The sequence below is a fragment of the Pseudophryne corroboree genome, chromosome 3 (assembly GCF_028390025.1).
Source record: "Pseudophryne corroboree isolate aPseCor3 chromosome 3, aPseCor3.hap2, whole genome shotgun sequence".
Lineage (NCBI taxonomy): Eukaryota > Metazoa > Chordata > Amphibia > Anura > Myobatrachidae > Pseudophryne > Pseudophryne corroboree.
In genome coordinates, this window is record NC_086446.1 from 788,171,319 (window position 1) to 788,195,293 (window position 23,975).

The 23,975-nt window shown below is 45.3% G+C and overlaps 1 long non-coding RNA gene across 1 annotated transcript in view; it reads left to right on the top strand.

The window, feature by feature from the left end:
* LOC135058270 (uncharacterized) overlaps positions 1-9,324 on the top strand; it is a 108,525-nt gene extending 99,201 nt beyond the window's left edge. Inside the window, exons 2-3 of the long non-coding RNA XR_010244717.1 lie at positions 6,069-6,144; positions 8,946-9,324. This is a non-coding gene — a long non-coding RNA (uncharacterized LOC135058270). The remainder of the gene's footprint in view (positions 1-6,068; positions 6,145-8,945) is intronic.
* Positions 9,325-23,975: the final 14,651 nt, after the last annotated feature.

A 23,975-nucleotide genomic window follows, 5' to 3' on the forward strand; every position in this document is an offset into this window, starting at 1 on the left:
GTGAAGTTCGGGGGGGGGTTCGGTTTCCGAGGAACCGAACCCGCTCATCACTAATCACGCATCACTGTGCTTAACCTGAGACTTTGTACCAATTCATCTGCAACAATAATCCTAGTGGCTAGTACAATATGGCGCTGATTCAGAGCAGCACACGACGCAGAAGTTCACATACTGTAGGTTTTGTGCGCCGCAATCCCTTAAACACTTGCTCGTGGCACGCTTTACACTGAGTGTACGCACAAAGGCGCTGTTGCGATTGTGGCCCTGATTCAGAGTAGATGGCGAGCGGTGGTCCTCTATTGTGAGTTTCCTCACAATTCTCCAAAGCCGCAGGCTGGCTTTCAGGGCCAGGGATGGCCAGCGTTGCCCCTGTTTTCTGGGCGTGCCTGAGTTTTTCCTGACACTTCCAGAAAACAGGTGTGTGGGTGGAGGGTGGCCCCAAGATGATTATGCAATGGACTGGAAAATATTCAGAATAGTGGTATAGTAAACCAAACAATTAATGACTTATTAGAACATTGAATTGTAGTGTGTCAAAAGGCTGGAGGTGCAAGGGCTGGAGGCTCGTGGCAAGATACAGTCAGTAGCAGCTCTTGCCACGGGCAAGCAGGACTTTTGACCAGGGCGCCGCTGTCCCGGGGGCGCCGCCGCCGTGGCAAGAGCTGCTACTAACTAGGATGGCGGTGGTTATGAAAAGGTCCTCTCCGCGAAGGGAATCTAAACGCGCAGTGAGGTAGCATCTAGTTTCCCTTTGCAGAGAGGACCTTTCTGTGCGGCGCTATCGGAGAGACGTCATGACGTCTCTCCCATAGCTCAGAGGAGCGGTGCCGGCGGCGGAGACGGAGTGCAGTGGTCGGGAAGCAGGAACAGGGCTGGTAAGTATTTTTTTACTAGGGGCACAGCTACTGGTGGGCACACTAAGGGGGACACAACAACTGGGGCCACAACTAATGGGGGCACAGCTGCAGGGGGCACAACTACTGGGGGCACAGCTGCAGGGGGCATAACAGCTACTGGGGGCACAGCTGCAGGGGGCACAACTACTGGGGGCACAGCTGCAGGGGGCACAACAGCTGCAGGGGGCACAACAGCTGCAGGGGGCACAGCTGCAGGGGGCATAACAGCTACTGGGGGCACAGCTGCAGGGGGCATAACAGCTACTGGGGGCACAGCTGCAGGGGGCATAACAGCTACTGGGGGCACAGCTGCAGGAAGCACAACAGCTGCAGGGGGCACAACTACTGGAGGCACAGCTGCAGGGGGCACAACTACTGGGGGCACAGCTGCAAGGGGCATAACAGCTACTGGGGGCACAGCTGCAGGGGGCATAACAGCTGCACGGGGCACAACAACTACTGTGGGCACAGCTCTACAGGGTGCACAACTCTACAGGAAGCAAAACTGACCACGCCCTTTATTATTATTATTATTATTACATTTTATTTATAGGGCGCCACAAGTGTTTCGCAGCGCCATACAAAGGACAGTACAGGGAGGCAAAACTTAGCATAACAGTAAATAAATAACAAAAATGGAGTGCAGGTAACAAAGAGCACCACAATTCTCAAAACATAATACAGCTTAGATGTAAGTAGCGAAGGAGTAATCATTGTACTACTTGGGGCTGGCAACCATAGATAGAGAGGGGCCATTTACCAGCAGGAGAAAAAGCAGGTAAAGATGGTCGCTGAGTGAAATGTGTCAAGAAGAGGGCTTAGACAAGAGGAAAGAGGGCCCTGCTCTGAAGAGCTAACAATCTAGTGGGGAGGGGCAACAGACAGATGACATGAGGTGCAAGCAAGCAGGTAGAAGCCTGATGGTGGTATGCGAGCAAAGCAGAGATGTCCAAGGCATGGGGCAGGGGGATGGAGGAGCAGCCTACGGACTAGGTTATGCATTGGAGGGGTACGCTTTGATAAATAGGTGGGTTTTCAGTGCCCGTTTGAAGCTTTGCAAGGTCAGGGAGAGTCTAATGGAGCGGGGGAGCGCATTCCACTGAAGGGGTGCAGCACGGGCAAAATCCTGAACTCGTGCATGGGAAGCAGTGGCCAAGGCAGAGGAGAGGCCCTTTCCTATGAAGTCACGCCCCCACTTTCGCCCTGGGCGCCACAAGGTCTAGAACCGGCCCTGGATACAGTATATTTATCTGGGGTGAGTGAGCACGTTCTAGAAAGGCTTTCTTTTTGGTGCACTCTTTTAAATTGATTTGTTAGTTATTTAAAACATAACTTTTATTTTAAGTCCATTAAATTCCATTTTATTTTAATTCCATTGGTGGCATGACCCAATTAATAATTATTTACTGTCTTTTGCATTGTTGTACTGTCAATTATACAGGGTTTTTTTTATAAATAGTGTCTTTATTTTTAATGGAATTAAAATAAAAGTTATGGCCCTCATTCCGAGTTGTTCGCTCGCAAGGCGATTTTAGCAGAGTTACACACGCTAAGCCACCGCCTACTGGGAGTGAATCTTAGCTTCTTAAAATTGCGAACGATGTATTCGCAATATTGCGATTACAAACTACTTAGCAGTTTCTGAGTAGCTTCAACCTTACTCGGCATCTGCGATCAGTTCAGTGCTTGTCGTTCCTGGTTTGACGTCACAAACACACCCAGCGTTCGCCCAGACACTCCTCCGTTTCTCCAGCCACTCCCACGTTTTTTCCGGAAACGGTAGCGTTTTTATCCACACGCCCATAAAACGCCGTGTTTCCGCCCAGTAACACCCATTTCCTGTCAATCACACTACGATCGCCGGAGCGAAGAAAAAGCCGTGAGTAAAAATACTATCTTCATAGCAAAATTACTTGGCGCAGTCGCAGTGCGAACATTGCGCATGCGTACTAAGCAGAAAAACGCTGCGATGCGAAGAAAAATACAGAGCGAACGACTCGGAATGAGGGCCTATGTTTTAAATAACTAACAAATCAATTTAAAAGAGTGCACCAAAAAGAAAGCCTTTCTAGAACGTGCTCTCTAATAGCTCACTCACCCCAGACAAACTTCCAGAAAACAGCCAGTTACCATCCCCAAACGTCGGATTTCTGTCAATCAACTTGCGTACGCCTTGCGATAAAAAAAAAAATCGCTGCATTCTTTCACAGTGTGGCCTCACGTGTGCGCACTACGATCCGTAGTTGATCGATAATCGTCCGCCTTGCGAATTCGCACAACAATGATCAGGTCTGAATCGGGCTATGTGTCCATCTATGAACCATGCCCTGAGATGTATGCTGGGCATTCCTGAGCAGTGACTGGGAGGTGGCGTAGCAGAGAAGATCCATGTTATGGGCATGTTATGGAATGTCGCGGGCATGTCGATCAAAGAGGTTGCTCACACAGACGCAGATCTGCTCACATAGGTGGTCATTCCGAGTTGTTCGCTCGCTAGCAGTTTTTAGCAGCCGTGCAAACGCTATGCAGCCTCCCACTGGGAGTGTATTTTAGCTTAGCAGAAGTGCGAACGAAAGGATCGCAGAGCGGCTACAAAATAATTTTGTGCAGTTTCTGAGTAGCTTCAGACCTACTCAGCGCTTGCGATCACTTCAGACTATTCAGTTCCTGATTTGACGTCACAAACACGCCCTGCGTTCGCCCAGCCACACCTGCGTTTTTCCGAACACTCCCTAAAAACGGTCAGTTGACACCCAGAAACGCCCACTTCCTGTCAATCACTCTGCGGCTGCCTGTGCGACTGAAAAGCATCGCTAGACCCTGTCCGAGTGAGATCCAATTGGATCCCTCCCTGGACCTCCCGTGGCGCAAGCGTCTTTGGGCAGTAAACCTCTTCACCAGGACAGATTCCTATCTTATCCTATCCAGGCATGGCTTAACTTATTCTTTTTTTTGTTTTGCAAATTTTTTTTATATATCCCCCCTTAAATATTAAAGTTCCCTGTCTGTAAACCATCCAATTTCTACAATGATCACAATCAAATACAACCTGTGTGCCAGGGCAGCACACTCTTTTTGTAGGTGGACGGTAGACTGCAGCCCTTTGTCACATCCAATACACCAGCCCCTGTCCTCACAAGGCCACAGGTCTGGAGGATTATGGTATTCGAATAAGGAGAAAAGATTCTAGTCAATCTCTACAAAGTGTCTAATAATATTGTTGGAGTATAGCAACAGCTGCATGGTGAATATTGCCTGAGGAAATGTGCTGAAAGAACAGTACAGTAGGTGGCACACTAGGTGGCGCTGTATCTTTAGATCTCATTGATGTAGTCTCTCTATGCTTTGATAGTGTGGTCTCTTGTAAAATCTTATTTTTTCAATTCTCCATGTTCTTTTATGAAGTTTACCTGTTCATCTTACTGTGAAGTTTATTCGCAAATCCTTTATTGTGTGTTTAATGCAACAAATACATATCACATTTTTTTTTAACATAGCTGCAGTAGAGTCAAAGAGACTGCACACCATTCAGTCCAAGTAAGTAGCTCCTAGTGAATGGGTTAGACGTACAGTATTGTCATGACACAAAATTGCTGGTATTACTTGGAGGCACCTTAAATCACGATTGCAAAACTTATTTTTAAGGAAAGTCTACCCAGTGCATTTGAAGTCCGTGTTTCAGAAAGGTTTATCATTATCAACCATATTTGATATCATGGTGCACTGTGCATTAAGTACTGTAGCCCGTGGCAACCAAAACAGGTGTTTGCTTCCAACCTATGAGAGAAACTCATCTACTGTAATTTTTATGTTGCGCAGTTACAGCAATTGCATATCATATTATTATTATATAATAAGCTTCTATGTGTTGGATGTAACACTCATTGGTAATCGAGGTGGCCATTGGATAATGTATCCCTTTTGGAGACTGGTGAAGACTATATGGTGAGTTCCTATCAGTATTTATGGAAGATATTTGCCTGAGCAGAGCAAGTCCGCAGAATAGCCCAAATGATCAGTATGACCCGTTATTAATAAATGCAGAGATTCTTGGTGCCCTTACATTTTACTAACATGCAGGGAGAAAATGGAATCAATTTGATATTTATATAGAATATATCGCCCTTTTAATTAAAAATTTGTCGCCTATAATATTTTTAGTGTAATTACGGAGAAATGCAAATCTCATTGAAAAGAAATGTATAATACTTTGCAGAGATCGGGCTGTATGTCTTGATGGAAAAGGAAGTTCACTTTGACCTTGAATGGCAATAAAATCTTCTCCGCAATCACTCTTCCCTGTCACATTTTTTTCTCTAACTTTCATTATAAATTATTTAAGACTTTTGGAAAGCGTTAAAAAGGAGCACTTACAATGACACTTATACCACAGATTAGACGGCCTGTTCTTGCCAATTCTATTGTTAATTCCCTTCTGTGTACTCACTTAACAAGGGTGCCAGCTGGGATATTGATGCCTCTGAACCTGAGTGAAACAACAATCTCATTTTATTAAAATCACTTAATGGCTGTAAGATAATATCGGGTTTTGCCCTCTGTCGTCTACTCAAGGTTCCATCCTAAGCCTCGTAGGGAACTCACTTTGCTTCTTTTGATTGTCTGTGGGTTGTAATGTCCAACTGACGGTACTCAACACTCATCGCTCTTCTTCCAGGTTGGGACCAATGACCAATGTACGTAAATCCTCTCTCTCTTTTGCAACTTTTTCTTACCGTCAGTTTTCTGAAAAAAAAAAAAAAATAGTTTGGAAGATCTTTTTAGTTAGTGGCACAATCATGTTGCACTACTGGTGTGCAGGTTTAAAATGTGCAGAGATTTACATTTTGGAAGAACTTGTCCAAACGGAAATCTGAATTGCAGACAGTGTTAAAATAAATGTGTCCAGTTTCTGTGGGCTTCATGCAAAAGTTGCCAGCATTTTCCCTGCATGCAAAAATATATCTAAATGTATTTGCACAACTTGTATTGCAGCACGGGCAGTCCCAGATACAAAGTTACTTGGTTTTGTGCTTTGTTCTCAGGCTAGCTATACAAATGGTCTTCACCAGCCTTTATACTTCTGTTTCCCGGTCTGCATGTGTTCACAATTGTGCATATTTACCCTTACTGAACTTGAGCTACCATAGAACACTCCTGTCTTACCTCTTCCAGGCACATGTGGACATACAGATGGTGCCAGAGTCATGGATGAAGAAAGAGGAGAGCCCAGGAAGCAAATCAGGTTGAGGTAAGCCTATGCACAGCAGCATGGGGGCAACTAAAGGTGCTAGAGGTTGAGAAGGAGACTTTGGGACCAGGTATATGTGCGCAGGTGGCTATGACGGTAGAAGGAGATAATAACAAGGAAAACGAGCCCTGCTTATTAGGCAGCGGCAGACAGATAGAGGATGACACTGATAGGGGGAGTAGATTATGGGGTGGGGGTGAATTACAAGGAGTGCTAGACTTATGGAAAGATGAGTTTTGAGGCTTTGTTGACTAGCAGATACGGATAGTCTAATTGTGCATGGGAGTGAGTTCCAAAGGTGAGGAGCAACGCGGGAGAAGTGTTGGAGATGGGAGTGAGGAGAAGTAAGCAGTGGGAAGGTGCGGCAGTAGTTGTTGGAAGACTGGAGATGGAGTAGGTAGAAATGTGTTTTAAAATGTAGGGGAGAGAGGAGAGGATTAGGGATTTGTAGCTGAGTTCATATTGTATTGTGTGGGGGACAGAGATGCCGTATGGTAACTATCAGAGAGTGGAGCTGGACTAGAGGAATGTCACCATTACCCAGGGTGCAGGACCCTAGGGGGTGGTACCATAAATGCTCTATGGCACGAGCATGCCAATTACCCTGCTGTCTGTAGGGCCACCTGCCCAGGGTGCAGGATCTGGGGGGTGGTAGTGGTACAATCATTGCTTCATGGCACATACACATTCCTGCCAATTACCCTGCTGTCTGTAGGGCCACCTAGCCACTTCAGACAGTGCTCTACTTCCTAGTGCCCCTTGTCATAATGTCATGATGCCAATTGTGCAAGCCCAGGCCACGGCAACATAGAGCCATTCTCCGGCAATGGAGGGGAGGTCTATGTTGATCAATGAGAGAGGAAAATAACTTGAGCCGTGGTGCTGAGGATGGATTGAAGCTTCAATATTTCAAGTGAGAGATAATAAGAGTGCGGATGCTTCAAGGGTTGGGAAGTTAGGATTTATATTTGGACTCCAAAAGGACTTTCATTGCGACATCCACATAATCGGAAAGTGGACCTTTGCAGCCTGGGACTTTTCCTTTCTAGTGTGTCATCCTGTTTATATCCACTTCTTTTTTCCCCTCAACTTTGCGTTGGAGTCTGTGCCATCTGAACCACCGCTAAGGGAACAATCCATCTTCAAGAGTGGTAATTATTGTGGAAAAATTCGATCCCACCCTAAAGGCTTAACATCACTCAGGTCCACCTACCACTGGATAACACTGCCATTGTCCTCATATGTCCAAATCTACCAGAGGCTGGTTTTTATGAATAGGCTCCATTTTTAATGTTTCAGTTATATCATTTATTGAAAAATACTTAGTATTTAGTGTTTAAATAAATCTTTTTATTTGTTTCATCATCTACACCTGTCTGCTTATACCATTTTTTAGCGCTGTATATTTTCTATATATTATCTGTGTTTGGATTGACCATCCTATTCTTTGCAGCTGCTCGGAGAACCGACTCACATTAAGCGCGTGGCTACCCACACTTTCAGTGAGGTTATTTTCATATTCAAGGGTTGGGAAGTGTTAAATCCTGGAGATGTTGCAAAGGTGGAAAGGAGAAGTCAAGGATGGCCAAGATATCTATTACTACGGTTTCTCCATGTACTTGTTGGGGCTGTCATTTCTGTAAATGGAACGCTACTGTATATTTGACACCCGCAATGTGGCTAATTTTGGACAGACTGTTCGGAAATTAATGGCGCAACTGCCTTAATGGCCCATAAATCAGTGATAACAATGTGTAGAACTATAAAAGAAAAGGCAAAATATAACTAATTTCATGTGTAAGTACTGCTGGTTCTCAGGCATCATTTTTTTTTTTTTTTTGGGGGGGGGATAACTTTCAGCTTGAACCGCAGCCTACTTATAAAGATATACTGGGTAAGAAAATAATAAACAGTGCTGAAAGTAGGGTGGTACCGGGTGGCATGGAGTACCATTAAGAAATATGATGGTGGTACTCAGTACCACCAGCCCACCACTGGTGCATAATTTACAAGGGGCATTTTTGTGTGTGGGACATGAAATGGTGTCAGTGGCATGACTGTGTGTGGCAAAATATGTAATAGGCATTACGGTGTGTGGTGTAATATGTAATGCATTACGGTGTTGGCATAAAGTGTAATGGGCATTATGTGTGTGACATAATGTGTAATGGGCATTACGGTGTGTGGAATAATGTGTAATAAGCATTACGGTGTGTGGAATAATGTGTAATAAGCATTACGGTGTGTGGCATAATGTGTAATGGGCATTACAGTGTGTGGCATAATGTGTAATGAGCATTACGATGTGTGGCATGTGTACTAAGCATTACGGTGTGTGGTATAATGTGTAATGGGCATTACGGTGTTTGGCATAATGTTTAAGGAGCATTACCGTGTGTGGCATAATGTGGCCATGCCCCTATTGTCAAGTAGCCACTCCCCTAGTTTCATGTGATCACGCCGCCTCAATACACGTGACCACGCCCATTTTTACTATCAGTACCACTAAGAAAAAAATTCTACTTGCACCACTGATAATAAGGTAGATGCCAGTGAAGGGAGGAGAGTTTGGCTCCGTGGAAATAAAATCTATCCGGTGCATGCATTATTTTCACTTTACTGCATATATCTCCAAAAATAAATCAACGATTAACCCCTTCAGTGCAGTATACAGCCCGCAGGCTGTAAAAACAATATTTCACATTGTACCGATGTTATTGGACTACTCAGGCATAAGACCAACAGCAGCTGTAGTTCTGCTTGGACTCCTCTAATCATTGAACAAGTACTTCTTATTATAGGATTATACCATGCACAGAGAGACGAGAATATTACACGGTTCAGTGACAAAGCAGAGGATTCATAATAGCACGGGAATCTGTGTATTTCTGGAGGCACAAAGAGCATTTTGTCAGTCTGAATGAACGTGTCACAAGGTGCCCGGGGGCATAGTGCGAGGTTCTTACAAACTTTCCACGAGACAAGAGAAGCACGGAGACAGTAAAACAGCTGGATGGGCCATACGTCCAGATCTTTAATGTTGGTTAAATAAGAGCGTTCACAATTGGGACAGCGTTGCTTTTTTTTTCACAGCTACAAATAAAAGCGTCTTTTATTCTGTGTAATTTTCTCATTGTGCGAAATGGGAACATTGTTATTGAAATAAAATTATAACAATTACGGAGAGGCTGCAACAGCTTGACGTCTATTATTTTGGGCATGCCACACATAATATTAGCTTCTCTGAAGCAATTGTAGACAAATACTTGTGTGAGAAGTACTTTCTTTCGCGCAACAAAAAGAAACCGGGACGCAAGGGAATACAGTATATATTTTTATTTGAATGAGTTATATCAATTAGAGGCTTTCAAACTGCTTTGATGCCCGGTCTAAGGGCTTTTCATGTATTTCCTCAGCACGTCGAATCAATGAGGAGCAATTTTATTTCAGTACAGGCGGAGGTGTTATTTTGATTAGATGAAGTGTGTCGGCTATTAAGTGGAAACATTTTTTTTCTTAATCAATAAAAAAGTTTGCCATGTGCGTGCAGCCTCGAGAGTGAGCGGAGCACTGTACACGTCAGCGGTTAAATTGTGTAGGCAATGACCACTCAGGTAGCTTAACCAGGCTCTGTAGTTTATTTGTAGAAGTGGATGTTCAGCTGTACTCACTGTTACAGACACTGGTCCTTCTATAGAGCAGGGGTGCAGACAGCTTACCAGGTGGTGACTGTTCTTTGTCAGGGTAGTGGCGCGGGTCTTTTGAATATCAGATAATGCAGGGTAGCATAACAGGTCTCAGGAGCTAAGAGGACAGTTGCTCATACATAGTGGCAAAATGGCACAGGACATGCGCAGATACACTATCAGCGGCCATCTTGGTAAGGGAAGTATCCCGTGAGAAGCCATTTTGTTGGAGACTCTGTGCAATAGACAACTACGCTTCTAACAGTTTTCAGAGCTCGATATTTCTACATTGGTGTTAAAGGAGGCTATTTTTTTAACATTAAAATACAGTACTGTGCAAAAGTTTTAGGCAGGTGTGGAAAAAATGCTGCACAGTAAGAATGCTTTCAAAATTAGAATTGTTAATAGTTTATTTTTATCAATTAACAAAATGCAAAGTGAATGAACAGAAGATAAATCTAAATCAAATCAATATTTGGTGTGACCGCCCTTTGCCTTGAAAATAGCATACATTTTTCTAGGTACACTTGCACACAGTTTTTGAAGGGACTCGGTAGGGAGGTTGTTACAAACATCTTGGAGAACAAACCACAGATCGTCTGTGGATGTAGGCAGGGGCGTAGCCAGAATTTAGTGGGCCCCATAGCAACATTTTGAAGGGGTCCCTATTCCAAAGCTTCTAGAGTGACAACTCTCTGCAGCAGTGCCCACATTACTGTGCCCTATTTCACATTGTCACACTATAGTACCTCCACTTCATATTGTACCACATTACAGTGCCCTATTTCATATTATGTCACACTATAGTACCTCCACTTCATATTGTACCACATTACTGTGCCCTATTTCATATTATGTCACACTATAGTACCTCCACTTCATATTGTACCACATTACTGTGCCCTATTTCACATTATGTCACACTATAGTACCTCAACTTCATATTGTACCACATTACTGTGCCCTATTTCATATTATGTCACACTATAGTACCTCCACTTCATATTGTACCACATTACTGTGCCCTATTTCATATTATGTCACACTATAGTACCTCCACTTACTATTGTACCACATTACAATGCCACAGTTCTTATTATGCCACACTATAGTACCTCCACTTTATATTGTACCACATTATAGTGCCCCAGTGCATTTTATGTAACATTATAATGCCCTCCAGTTCATTTTATACAACATTAAGCAGGTCCAGGGGCATAAATAGATATATTGTAGTGCCCATGGCAAAAGTTTGTAAGGGCCCCTGTGTATCATCCAATAGTGAAAAATGTATATAACACATGTAACTGTGACAGGGAAGGTAGCCCCTCTCAGCTCTGGGCCCCATAGCAGCTGCACTCCCTGCACCTATGGTAACTACACCCTGTATATAACACATGTAACTGTGACAGGGAAGGTGACCCCCTCTCAGCTCTGGGTCCATAGCAGCTGTACTCCCTGCACCTATGGTAGCTACACCCTGTATATAATATAACACATGTAACTGTGACAGGGAAGGTGACCCCCTCCCAGCTCTGGCCCCATAGCAGCTGCACTCCCTGCACCTATGGTAGCTACACCCTGTATATAACACATGTAACTGTGACAGGGAAGGTGGCCCCTCTCAGCTCTGGCCCCATAGCAGCTGCACTCCCTGCACCTATGGTAGATACACCCCTGTATATAACACATGTAACTGTGACAGGGAAGGTGGCCCCTCTCAGCTCTGGGCCCCATAGCCGCTGCACTCCCTGCACCTATGGTAGCTATGCCCTTGGATGTAGGCTTGCTCAAATCCTTTTGTCTCTGCATGCAACCCCAGACAGCCTTGATGATGTAGAGATTAGGGCTCAGTTTGCGATGGGCAGTCTGAGCAATCAGAGGACTGATGGACCTCAGGGCCGTCTTTTCGTATGGGCTCAATGGGCTCTTGCCCAAGGGCTCCAGGAGTAAAAGGGCCCTAGGCTGATAGCTGAGGGTCCCCTCTTTCCAGGGGTACCAGATTTTCTCTTACGTCCTAGAGGATGCTGGGGACTCCGTAAGGACCATGGGGTATAGACGGGCTCCGCAGGTGACATGGGCATTATAAAGAACTTTTAGTATGGGTGTGCACTGGCTCCTCCCTCTATGCCCCTCCTCCAGACCTCAGTTAGATTCTGTGCCCACAGGAGAATGGGTGCTCTACAGGGAGCTCTACTGAGTTTCTCTGATAAAAAATGTTGTTAGGTTTATTATTTTCAGGGAGCACTGCTGGCAACAGGCTCCCTGCTTCGTGGGACTGAGGGGAGAGAAGCAGACCTACTTAAATGATAGGCTCTGCTTCTTAGGCTACTGGACACCATTATCTCCAGAGGGAGTCGGAACGCTGGTCTCACCCTCGCCGTTCTTCCCAGAGCCGCGCCGCCGTCCTCCTCACAGAGCCGGAAGATAGAAGCCAGGTGAGTATAAGAAGAAAGAAGACTTCAAAGGCGGCAGAAAACTTCAGATCTTCTATGAGGTAACGCGCAGCGGTAACGCTGCGCGCCATTGCTCCCACACTACACACACACACTGAGGCACTGATGGGTGCAGGGCGCAGGGGGGGGGGGGGGCGCCCTGGGCAGCAATAAACCTCTAGGACTGGCAGAAATATGAATATAGGCTACAGCGGCAGTATATATTTTAACCCCAGCCAGTATAAATAAAATTTGAGCGGGACCAAAGCCCACCGCTGAGGGGGAGGGGCTTGATCTCCCAGCACTAACCAGCGCCATTTTCTCCACAGCACACTGCAGAAGCTGGCTCCCCGGACTCTCCCCTGCTGAACACGGTGACAGAGGGCCAAAAAGGGGGTGGGGTGGGGGGCACTTGTAAGGCGCAGTGAGTGTATAGATTTATCTATATAAATATATAAAAGCGCTACTTGTCTGGGAATTTGGTTTCCAGGGTTATTGGCGCTGGGTGTGTGCTGGCATACTCTCTCTCTCTGCCTCTCCAAAGGGCTTTATTGGGGGAATTGTCTCCATATTAATATATACAATCCCTGTGTGTGTGGGGGTGTCGGTGCGCGTGTCGGCATGTCTGAAATGGAAGGCTCTTCTAGAGAGGAGGTGGAGCAGATGATTGGGGGGTCTCAGTCGGCAACGCCGACACCGGATTGGTTGGACATGTGGAATGTTTTAAATGTGAATGTGACCTTGTTACATCAGAGATTGGACAAAGCAGAGTCCAGAAAACAAGGCCCTTCAGGGTCTCAAAAGCGTCCCCTATCCCAGATAGCTGACACTGATACCGACACGGATTCTGACTCCAGTGTCGATTATGATGAGGCTAGGTTACACCCAAGGGTGGCCAAAAGTATTCATTATATGATTATTGCAATAAAAGATGTTTTGCATATCACAGATGGGTCATCTCTGTCCCTGACACAAGGGTATACATGTATAAGGAAAAGAAACCTGAGGTAACCTTTCCCCCATCTCATGAGCTGAACGCTTTATTTGAAAAAGCTTGGGAAACTCCAGACAAAAAACTGCAGATTCCCAAGAGGATTCTTATGGCGTATCCTTTCCCTGCGCAGGACAGAGTACGGTGGGAATCCTCGCCCAGGGTAGACAAGGCGTTGACGCGCTTATCCAAGAAGGTGGCGCTACCATCCCTGGACACGGCAGCTCTCAAAGATCCTGCTGATCGCAGACAGGAAACAACTTTGAAATCTGTTTATACACATACGGGTGCTTTACTCAGACCGGCTATAGCATCGGCTTGGGTCTGTAGCGCAGTAGCAGCTTGGACAGATACCTTGGGCAATATTTACTAATATTCGTGTTTGAGTCGGTTTGTGTAGTGTTTAAATTCGTTTTGTATCGGGTGCATTTTCATGCAACTTTTTGAATCCATATACGCAAAGTTACTAAGCATTCGAGTTTATTGTTTTCGTGTTTCCAGATGTCGATGCCAGTCTTTTTTTTTTCCACATTTCCGGCCGTCATTGTCGTTTGCGTACGTGTTTTTGTTGGATTTGCAGGTTTTTGCACTAAGTTAAACACGGCAGGGTTTTTTTTCCCCGCGGCCGCATTTTCACTTTCAGTTTCGATTTTTATCCCCGTTCGTGATTGGTTGTGTTTCAGATGGTAGGAGTGTCTGTGCGCAACCATATAAATACGCCCCAAACCGTCCGCACCTCGTGGGTTTAGTTAGTGGTGAGGAGGAGGGAGTTTGTCCTGTGGAGGTAGGTGATTTTGTGGTTTGAAGAGGAGTGTTGGTAGCAATTTCTGAGTGTGGTATTGTGTTTGAAAGTCGTCTTGTCATTCTTGTTGTCTTGTATTTTGTGGTTTTGTCTCATTTTTAGTCCAAGTTATTTTTCTTTATAGTCCCTTGTCAGTGTTTGTGTGTGTGTGTGTGTGTGTGAGTTGTGTAGTGGTAGTGGAGGAGTGTGTTGTTTGTAGTGATGTGCACCGGAAATTTTTCGGGTTTTGTGTTTTGGTTTTGGGTTCGGTTCCGCGGCCGTGTTTTGGGTTCGGACGCGTTTTGGCAAAACCTCACTGGAAATTTTTTGTCGGATTCGGGTGTGTTTTGGATTCGGGTGTTTTTTTCAAAAAACACTAAAAAACAGCTTAAATCATAGAATTTGGGGGTCATTTTGATCCCATAGTATTATTAACCTCAATAACCATAATTTCCACTCATTTTCAGTCTATTCTGAACACCTTACACCTCACAATGGCCCTCATTCCGAGTTGATCAGTCGCAAGGCGAATTTAGCAGAGTTACACACGCTAAGCCTACGCCTACTGGGAGTGTATCTTAGCTTCTTAAAATTGCGACCGATGTAATCGCAATATTGCGATTACAAACTACTTTGCAGTTTTTGAGTAACTTCAACCTTACTCTGCCTGTGCGATCAGTTCAGTGCTTGTCGTTCCTGGTTTGACGTCACAAACACACCCAGCGTTCGCTCAGACACTCCCCCGTTTCTCCAGCCACTCCTGCGTTTTTTCCGGAAACTGTAGCGTTTTCATCCACACGCCCATAAAACGCCGTGTTTCCGCCCAGTAACACCCATTTCCTGTCAATCACATTACGATCGCCGGAGCGATGAAAAAGCCGTGAGTAAAAAAGCTATCTTCATTGTTAAATTACTTGGCGCAGTCGCAGTGCGAATATTGCGCATGCGTACTAAGCGGATTTTCATTGCGATGCGATGAAAAATACCGAGCGAACGACTCGGAATGAGGGCCAATATTATTTTTAGTCCTAAAATTTGCACCGAGGTCGCTGGATGGCTAAGCTAAGCGACACAAGTGGCCGACACAAACACCTGGCCCATCTAGGAGTGGCACTGCAGTGTCAGACAGGATGGCACTTGAAAAAAATAGTCCCCAAACAGCACATGATGCAAAGAAAAAAAGAGGCGCAATGAGGTAGCTGTGTGACTAAGCTAAGCGACCCTAGTGGCCGACACAAACACCTGGCCCATCTAGGAGTGGCACTGCAGTGTCAGACAGGATGGCACTTGAAAAAAATAGTCCCCAAACAGCACATGATGCAAAGAAAAAAAGAGGCGCAATGAGGTAGCTGTGTGACTAAGCTAAGCGACCCTAGTGACCGACACAAACACCTTGCCCATCTAGGAGTGGCACTGCAGTGTCAGACAGGATGGCACTTGAAAAAAATAGTCCCCAAACAGCACATGATGCAAAGAAAAAAAGAGGCGCACCAAGGTCACTGTGTGACTAAGCTAAGCGACACAAGTGGCCGACACAAACACCTGGCCCATCTAGGAGTGACACTGCAGTGTCAGGCAGGATGGCCCTTCAAAAAAATACTCCCCAAACAGCACATGATGCATAGAAAAATGAAAGAAAAAAGAGGTGCAAGATGGAATTGTCCTTGGGCCCTCCCACCCACCCTTATGTTGTATAAACAGGACATGCACACTTTAACGAACCCATCATTTCAGCGACAGGGTCTGCCACACGACTGTGACTGATATGACGGGTTGGTTTGGGCCCCCACCAAAAAAGAAGCAATCAATCTCTCCTTGCACAAACTGGCTCTACAGAGGCAAGATGTCCACCGCATCATCATCGTCCGATTCATCACCCCTTTCACTGTGTACATCCCCCTCCTCACAGATTATTAATTCGTCCCCACTGGAATCCACCATCTCAGGTCCCCGTGTACTTTCTGGAGGCAATTGCTGCTGGTGAATGTCTCCACGGAGGAATTGATTATAATTCATTTTAATGAACATCATCTTCTCCACATTTTCTGGAAGTAACCTCGTACGCCGATTGCTGACAAGGTGAGCGGCTGCACTAAACACTCTTTTGGAGTACACACTGGAGGGAGGGCAACTTAGGTAGAATAAAGCCAGTTTGTGCAAGGGCCTCCAAATTGCCTCTTTTTCCTGCCAGTATACGTATGGACTGTCTGACGTGCCTACTTGGATGCGGTCACTCATATAATCCTCCACTATTCTTTCAATGGTTAGAGAATCATATGCAGTGACAGTAGACGACATGTCAGTAATCGTTGGCAGGTCCTTCAGTCCGGACCAGAAGTCAGCACTCACTCCAGACTGCCCTGCATCACCGCCAGCGGGTGGGCTCGGAATTCTTAGCCTTTTCCTCGCACCCCCAGTTGCGGGAGAATGTGAAGGAGGAGCTGTTGACGGGTCACGTTCCGCTTGACTTGACAATTTTCTCACCAGCAGGTCTTTGAACCCCTGCAGACTTGTGTCTGCCGGAAAGAGAGATACAACGTAGGTTTTAAATCTAGGATCGAGCACGGTGGCCAAAATGTAGTGCTCTGATTTCAACAGATTGACCACCCGTGAATCCTGGTTAAGCGAATGAAGGGCTCCATCCACAAGTCCCACATGCCTAGCGGAATCGCTCTGTTTTAGCTCCTCCTTCAATGTCTCCAGCTTCTTCTGCAAAAGCCTGATGAGGGGAATGACCTGACTCAGGCTGGCAGTGTCTGAACTGACTTCACGTGTGGCAAGTTCAAAGGGTTGCAGAACCTTGCACAACGTTGAAATCATTCTCCACTGCACTTGAGACAGGTGCATTCCACCTCCTTTGCCTATATCGTGGCCAGATGTATAGGCTTGAATGGCCTTTTGCTGCTCCTCCATCCTCTGAAGCATATAGAGGGTTGAATTCCACCTCGTTACCACCTCTTGCTTCAGATGATGGCAGGGCAGGTTCAGGTATTTTTGGTGGTGCTCCAGTCTTCTGTACGCGGTGCCTGAACGCCGAAAGTGGCTCGCAATTCTTCGGGCCACCGACAGCATCTCTTGCACGCCCGTGTCATTTTTTAAATAATTCTGCACCACCAAATTCAAGGTATGTGCAAAACATGGGACGTGCTGGAATTTGCCCAGATGTAATGCACGCACAATATTGCTGGCGTTGTCCGATGTCACAAATCCCCAGGAGAGTCCAATTGGGGTAAGCCATTCTGCGATGATCTTCCTCAGTTGCCGTAAGAGGTTTTCAGCTGTGTGGCTATTCTGGAAAGCGGTGATACAAAGCGTAGCCTGCCTAGGAACGAGTTGGCGTTTGCGAGATGCTGCTACTGGTGCCGCCGCTGCTGTTCTTGCAGCGGGAGGCAATACATCTACCCAGTGGGCTGTCACAGTCATATAGTCCTGAGTCTGCCCTGCTCCACTTGTCCACATGTCCGTGGTTAAGTGGACATTGGGTACAACTGCATTTTTTAGGACACTGGTGAGTCTTTTTCTGAGGTCTGTGTACATTTTCGGTATCGCCTGCCTAGAGAAATGGAACCTAGATGGTATTTGGTACCGGGGACACAGTACCTCAATCAAGTCTATAGTTGCCTCTGAATTAACGATGGATACCGGAATCACGTTTCTCACCGCCCAGGCTGCCAAGGCCTGAGTTATCTGCTTTGCAGCAGGATGACTGCTGTGATATTTCATCATTTCTCGCAAAGGACTGTTGTACAGTCAATTGCTTACTGGAAGTAGTACAAGTGGTCTTCCGACTTCCCCTCTGGGATGACGATCGACTCCCAGCAGCAACAACAGCAGCGCCAGCAGCAGTAGGCGTTACACTCAAGGATGCATCGGAGGAATCCCAGGCAGGAGAGGACTCGTCAGACTTGCCAGTGACATGGCCTGCAGGACTATTGGCTTTCCTGGGTAAGGAGGAAATTGACACGGAGGGAGTTGGTGGTGTGGTTTGCAGGAACTTGGTTACAAGAGGAAGGGATTTACTGGTCAGTGGACTGCTTCCGCTGTCGCCCAAAGTTTTTGAACTTGTCACTGACTTATGATGAATGCACTGCAGGTGACGTATAAGGGAGGATGTTCCGAGGTGGTTAACGTCCTTACCCCTACTTATTACAGCTTGACAAAGGCAACACACGGCTTGACACCTGTTGTCCGCATTTGTGTTGAAATAATTCCAAACCGAAGAGCTGATTTTTTTTGTATTTTGACCAGGCATGTCAATGGCCATATTCCTCCCATGGACAACAGGTGTCTCCCCGGGTGCCTGACTTAAACAAACCACCTCACCATCAGAATCCTCCTTGTCAATTTCCTCCCCAGCGCCAGCAACACCCATATCCTCATCCTGGTGTACTTCAACACTGACATCTTCAATTTGACTATCAGGAACTGGACTGCGGGTTCTCCTTCCAGCACTTGCAGGGGGCGTGCAAATGGTGGAAGGCGCAAGCTCTTCCCGTCCAGTGTTGGGAAGGTCAGGCATCGCAACCGACACAATTGGACTCTCCTTGGGGATTTGTGATTTCGAAGAACGCACAGTTCTTTGCTGTACTTTTGCCAGCTTAAGTCTTTTCTTTTTTCTAGCGAGAGGATGAGTGCTTCCATCCTCATGTGAAGCTGAACCACTAGCCATGAACATAGGCCAGGGCCTCAGCCGTTCCTTGCCACTCCGTGTCGTAAATGGCATATTGGCAAGTTTACGCTTCTCCTCAGAAGCTTTTAATTTTGATTTTTGAGGCATTTTACTGATCTTTTGTGTTTTGGATTTTCCATGCTCTGTACTATGACATTGGGCATCGGCCTTGGCAGACGACGTTGATGGCATTAAATCGTCTCGGCCATGACTAGTGGCAGCAGCTTCAGCACGAGGTGGAAGTGGATCTTGATCTTTCCCTATTTTTTTTAACCTCCACATTTTTGTTCTCCATATTTTAATGCGCACAACTAAAAGGCACCACAGGTATACAATGTAGATGGATGGATAGTATACTTAATGGATGACGAGTGACGACACAGAGGTAGGTACAGCAGTGGCCTACCGTACTGCTATATACAGTATAATGGACCTGGTGGACACTCAGCAGACTGCTAAACTACTAGTATAAAAAAAATGCCACCACAGGTATACAATGTAGATGGATGGATAGTATACTTTATGGATGACGAGTGACGACACAGAGGTAGGTACAGCAGTGGCCTACCGTACTGCTATATACAGTATAATGGACCTGGTGGATACTGTCAGCAGACTGCTAAACTACTAGTATAAAAAAAAAAGCCACCACAGGTATACAATGTAGATGGATGGATAGTATACTTTATGGATGACGAGTGACAACACAGAGGTAGGTACAGCAGTGGCCTACCGTACTGCTATATACAGTATAATGGACCTGGTGGACACTGTCAGCAGACTGCTAAACTACTAGTATAAAAAAAAAAGCCACCACAGGTATACAATGTAGATGGATGGATAGTATACTTAATGGATGACGAGTGACGACACAGAGGTAGGTACAGCAGTGGCCTACCGTACTGCTATATACAGTATAATGGACCTGGTGGACACTCAGCAGACTGCTAAACTACTAGTATAAAAAAAAAGCCACCACAGGTATACAATGTAGATGGATGGATAGTATACTTTATGGATGACGAGTGACGACACAGAGGTAGGTACAGCAGTGACCTACCGTACTGCTATATACAGTATAATGGACCTGGTGGACACTGTCAGCAGACTGCTAAACTACTAGTATAAAAGAAAAAGCCACCACAGGTATACAATGTAGATGGATGGATAGTATATTTTATGGATGACGAGTGATGACACAGAGGTAGGTACAGCAGTGGCCTACCATACTGCTATATACAGTATAATGGACTTGGTGGACACTGTCAGCCGACTGCTAAACTACTAGTATAAAAAAAAAGCCACCACAGGTATACAATGTAGATGGATGGATAGTATACTTAATGGATGACGAGTGACGACACAGAGGTAGGTACAGCAGTGGCCTACCGTACTGCTATATACAGTATAATGGACCTGGTGGACACTCAGCAGACTGCTAAACTACTAGTATAAAAAAAATGCCACCACAGGTATACAATGTAGATGGATGGATAGTATACTTTATGAATGACGAGTGACGACACAGAGGTAGGTACAGCAGTGGCCTACCGTACTGCTATATACAGTATAATGGACCTGGTGGACACTGTCAGCAGACTGCTAAACTACTAGTATAAAAAAAAAAGCCACCACAGGTATAAAATGTAGATGGATGGATAGTATACTTTATGGATGACGAGTGAAGACACAGAGGTAGGTACAGCAGTGGCCTACCGTACTGCTATATACAGTATAATGGACCTGGTGGACACTGTCAGCAGACTGCTAAACTACTAGTATAAAAAAAAAGCCACCACAGGTATACAATGTAGATGGATGGATAGTATACTTTATGGATGACGAGTGACGACACAGAGGTAGGTACAGCAGTGGCCTACCGTACTGCTATATACAGTATAATGGACCTGGTGGACACTGTCAGCAGACTGCTAAACTACTAGTATAAAAAAAAGCCACCACAGGTATACAATGTAGATGGATGGATAGTATACTTTATGGATGACGAGTGACGACACAGAGGTAGGTACAGCAGTGGCCTACCGTACTGCTATATACAGTATAATGGACCTGGTGGACACTGTCAGCAGACTGCTAAACTACTAGTATAAAAAAAAAGCCACCACAGGTATACAATGTAGATGGATGGATAGTATACTTTATGGATGACGAGTGACGACACAGAGGTAGGTACAGCAGTGGCCTACCGTACTGCTATATTCAGTATAATGGACCTGGTGGACACTGTCAGCAGACTGCTAAACTACTAGTATAAAAAAAAAGCCACCACAGGTATACAATGTAGATGGATGGATAGTATACTTAATGGATGACGAGTGATGACACAGAGGTAGGTACAGCAGTGGCCTACCGTACTGCTATATACAGTATAATGGACCTGGTGGACACTCAGAAGACTGCTAAACTACTAGTATAAAAAAAAATGCCACCACAGGTATACAATGTAGATGGATGGATAGTATACTTTATGGATGACGAGTGACGACACAGAGGTAGGTACAGCAGTGGCCTACCGTACTGCTATATACAGTATAATGGACCTGGTGGACACTGTCAGCAGACTGCTAAACTACTAGTATAAAAAAAAGCCACCACAGGTATACAATGTAGATGGATGGATAGTATACTTAATGGATGACGAGTGACGACACAGAGGTAGGTACAGCAGTGGCCTACCGTACTGCTATATACAGTATAATGGACCTGGTGGACACTGTCAGCAGACTGCTAAACTACTAGTATAAAAAAAAAGCCACCACAGGTATACAATGTAGATGGATGGATAGTATACTTAATGGATGACGAGTGACGACACAGAGGTAGGTACAGCAGTGGCCTACCGTACTGCTATATACAGTATAATGGACCTGGTGGACACTGTCAGCAGACTGCTAAACTACTAGTATAAAAAAAAGCCACCACAGGTATACAATGTAGATGGATGGATAGTATACTTTATGGATGACGAGTGACGACACAGAGGTAGGTACAGCAGTGGCCTACCGTACTGCTATATACAGTATAATGGACCTGGTGGACACTGTCAGCAGACTGCTAAACTACTAGTATAAAAAAAATGCCACCACAGGTATACAATGTAGATGGATGGATAGTATACTTTATGGATGACGAGTGACGACACAGAGGTAGGTACAGCAGTGGCCTACCGTACTGCTATATACAGTATAATGGACCTGGTGGACACTGTCAGCAGACTGCTAAACTACTAGTATAAAAAAAAGCCACCACAGGTATACAATGTAGATTGATGGATAGTATACTTTATGGATGACGAGTGACGACACAGAGGTAGGTACAGCAGTGGCCTACCGTACTGCTATATACAGTATAATGGACCTGGTGGACACTGTCAGCAGACTGCTAAACTACTAGTATAAAAAAAAAGCCACCACAGGTATACAATGTAGATGGATGGATAGTATACTTTATGGATGACGAGTGACGACACAGAGGTAGGTACAGCAGTGGCCTACCGTACTGCTATATACAGTATAATGGACCTGGTGGACACTGTCAGCAAACTGCTAAACTACTAGTATAAAAAAAAAGCCACAGGCGTGTTTTTCAGGCAGACAAACGTATACTGGTGGTCACTGTCAGCAAAACTCTGCACTGTACTCCTGCTATAGCTGCTCCCCAGTCCCCACAATTAAGCAGTGTGAGCACTCAGCACAGATATATCATGCAGCACACTGAGCACAGATATGGTATGGAGCGTTTTTTTCAGGCAGAGAAGAGAACGGATAAAAAACTGGTGGTCACTATCAGCAAAACTCTGCACTGTACTCCTCCTAACAGCTGCTCCCCAATCCTCCCCACAATAGTAAAATAAACAAGCAAAGCAATCAGATCAACTGTCTCGTATATAAACGGAGAGGACGCCAGCCACGTCCTCTCCCTATCAATCTCAATGCACGTGTGAAAATGGCGGCGACGCGCGGCTGCTTATATAGAATCCGAATCTCGCGAGAATCCGACAGCGGGATGATGACGTTCGGGCTCGCTCGGGTTAACCGAGCCATATGGGAGAATCCGAGTATGGCTCGGACCCGTGTAAAAAGGGTGAAGTTCGGGGGGGAAACCGAACCCGCTTATCACTAGTTGTTTGTCTTTTTTTTTCCCTGTGTTAACTGTTTACACACACAATTATGTGTGACTCAGAGGTGGAGGGTGTGAGTGAGGGGGAGGAGGTCGGTCAGGTGGAGGAGGTGAGTGTTAGTGAGGTTAGTGAGGTGGAGGAGGTGGGTGAGGTTGCTGCAGCAGCCTCAAGTGACAGTGACAGTCAGAGTGCTCCGCAGCCACGCACCACTACTAAGACTGGGCGGAATGTTAAGTTTAGTTTTGCTGAAAATGTGGCATTGGTGCGTGAGCTGATGAAGTATCAGAGGCAGCTATTTGGCCCTGAGTCCGCCAAGGTGCCAACACGGAGGTAGACGGTGTTGTGGGCGAAAGTAGTTGCTGCTGTCAATAGTGAGGGGGTGGTCAAGCGGACGGAGGACACATGCCGCAAACGGTACTATGACATAAAGCGACGTGTCAAGTCCAAAATGGCCAAGGAGGCCAAGTCGGCTCGGCAAACCGGTGGTGGGCAGCCCTATATTGCAAGATATCTGGAGTATGAGGAGCCCATGCGGAGTGTCATACCTCCTGAAGTTGTCTCTGCAACCCATGTCCGGGATTCAGATAGGCCAAGGAAGAATGGTGAGCATGTGTTTTTTTTTTTTTTTTTTGTATAAGTTGTATTTTGTAATCTGTGTCATGTGACGTTGCATATTACTCCCATCTTCAAGTGTGTGTTTGCAAATACATTGTTTTGGGTCATGTGTTAGCTAAAAGCCAATGTAACATCTTACTTTATTGTATGTCATGTGTTTTTCACACACATATTTAGCATGTGTAGTTTGGACTTGTTCTGTCTCTGATTTGTCCTGCAATAATGTTTTCCTTTTGGTGGTTTTTTTCTTAAAAAAATATGACTATGTTTTATATTTAAGTGTTCCATGTTTTTTAGAATTAAAATAAGTCGTTGTCATGTTAGAGGCTGGAGTACTGGAAAGTGGTTTGTAAACCACTTACATGTGTAAGGTCATCTTTACAGAAGGTGTTTTTTTTTGTATATAAGTTTAAAAAAAATATTTTTTTTTGCTTCTATTTGTTCCGTGACACCATACTGCATTTTTTAAAATCTTAACATTTGCTGGTTTTTTTGTGTGGTCATATAGTGGTA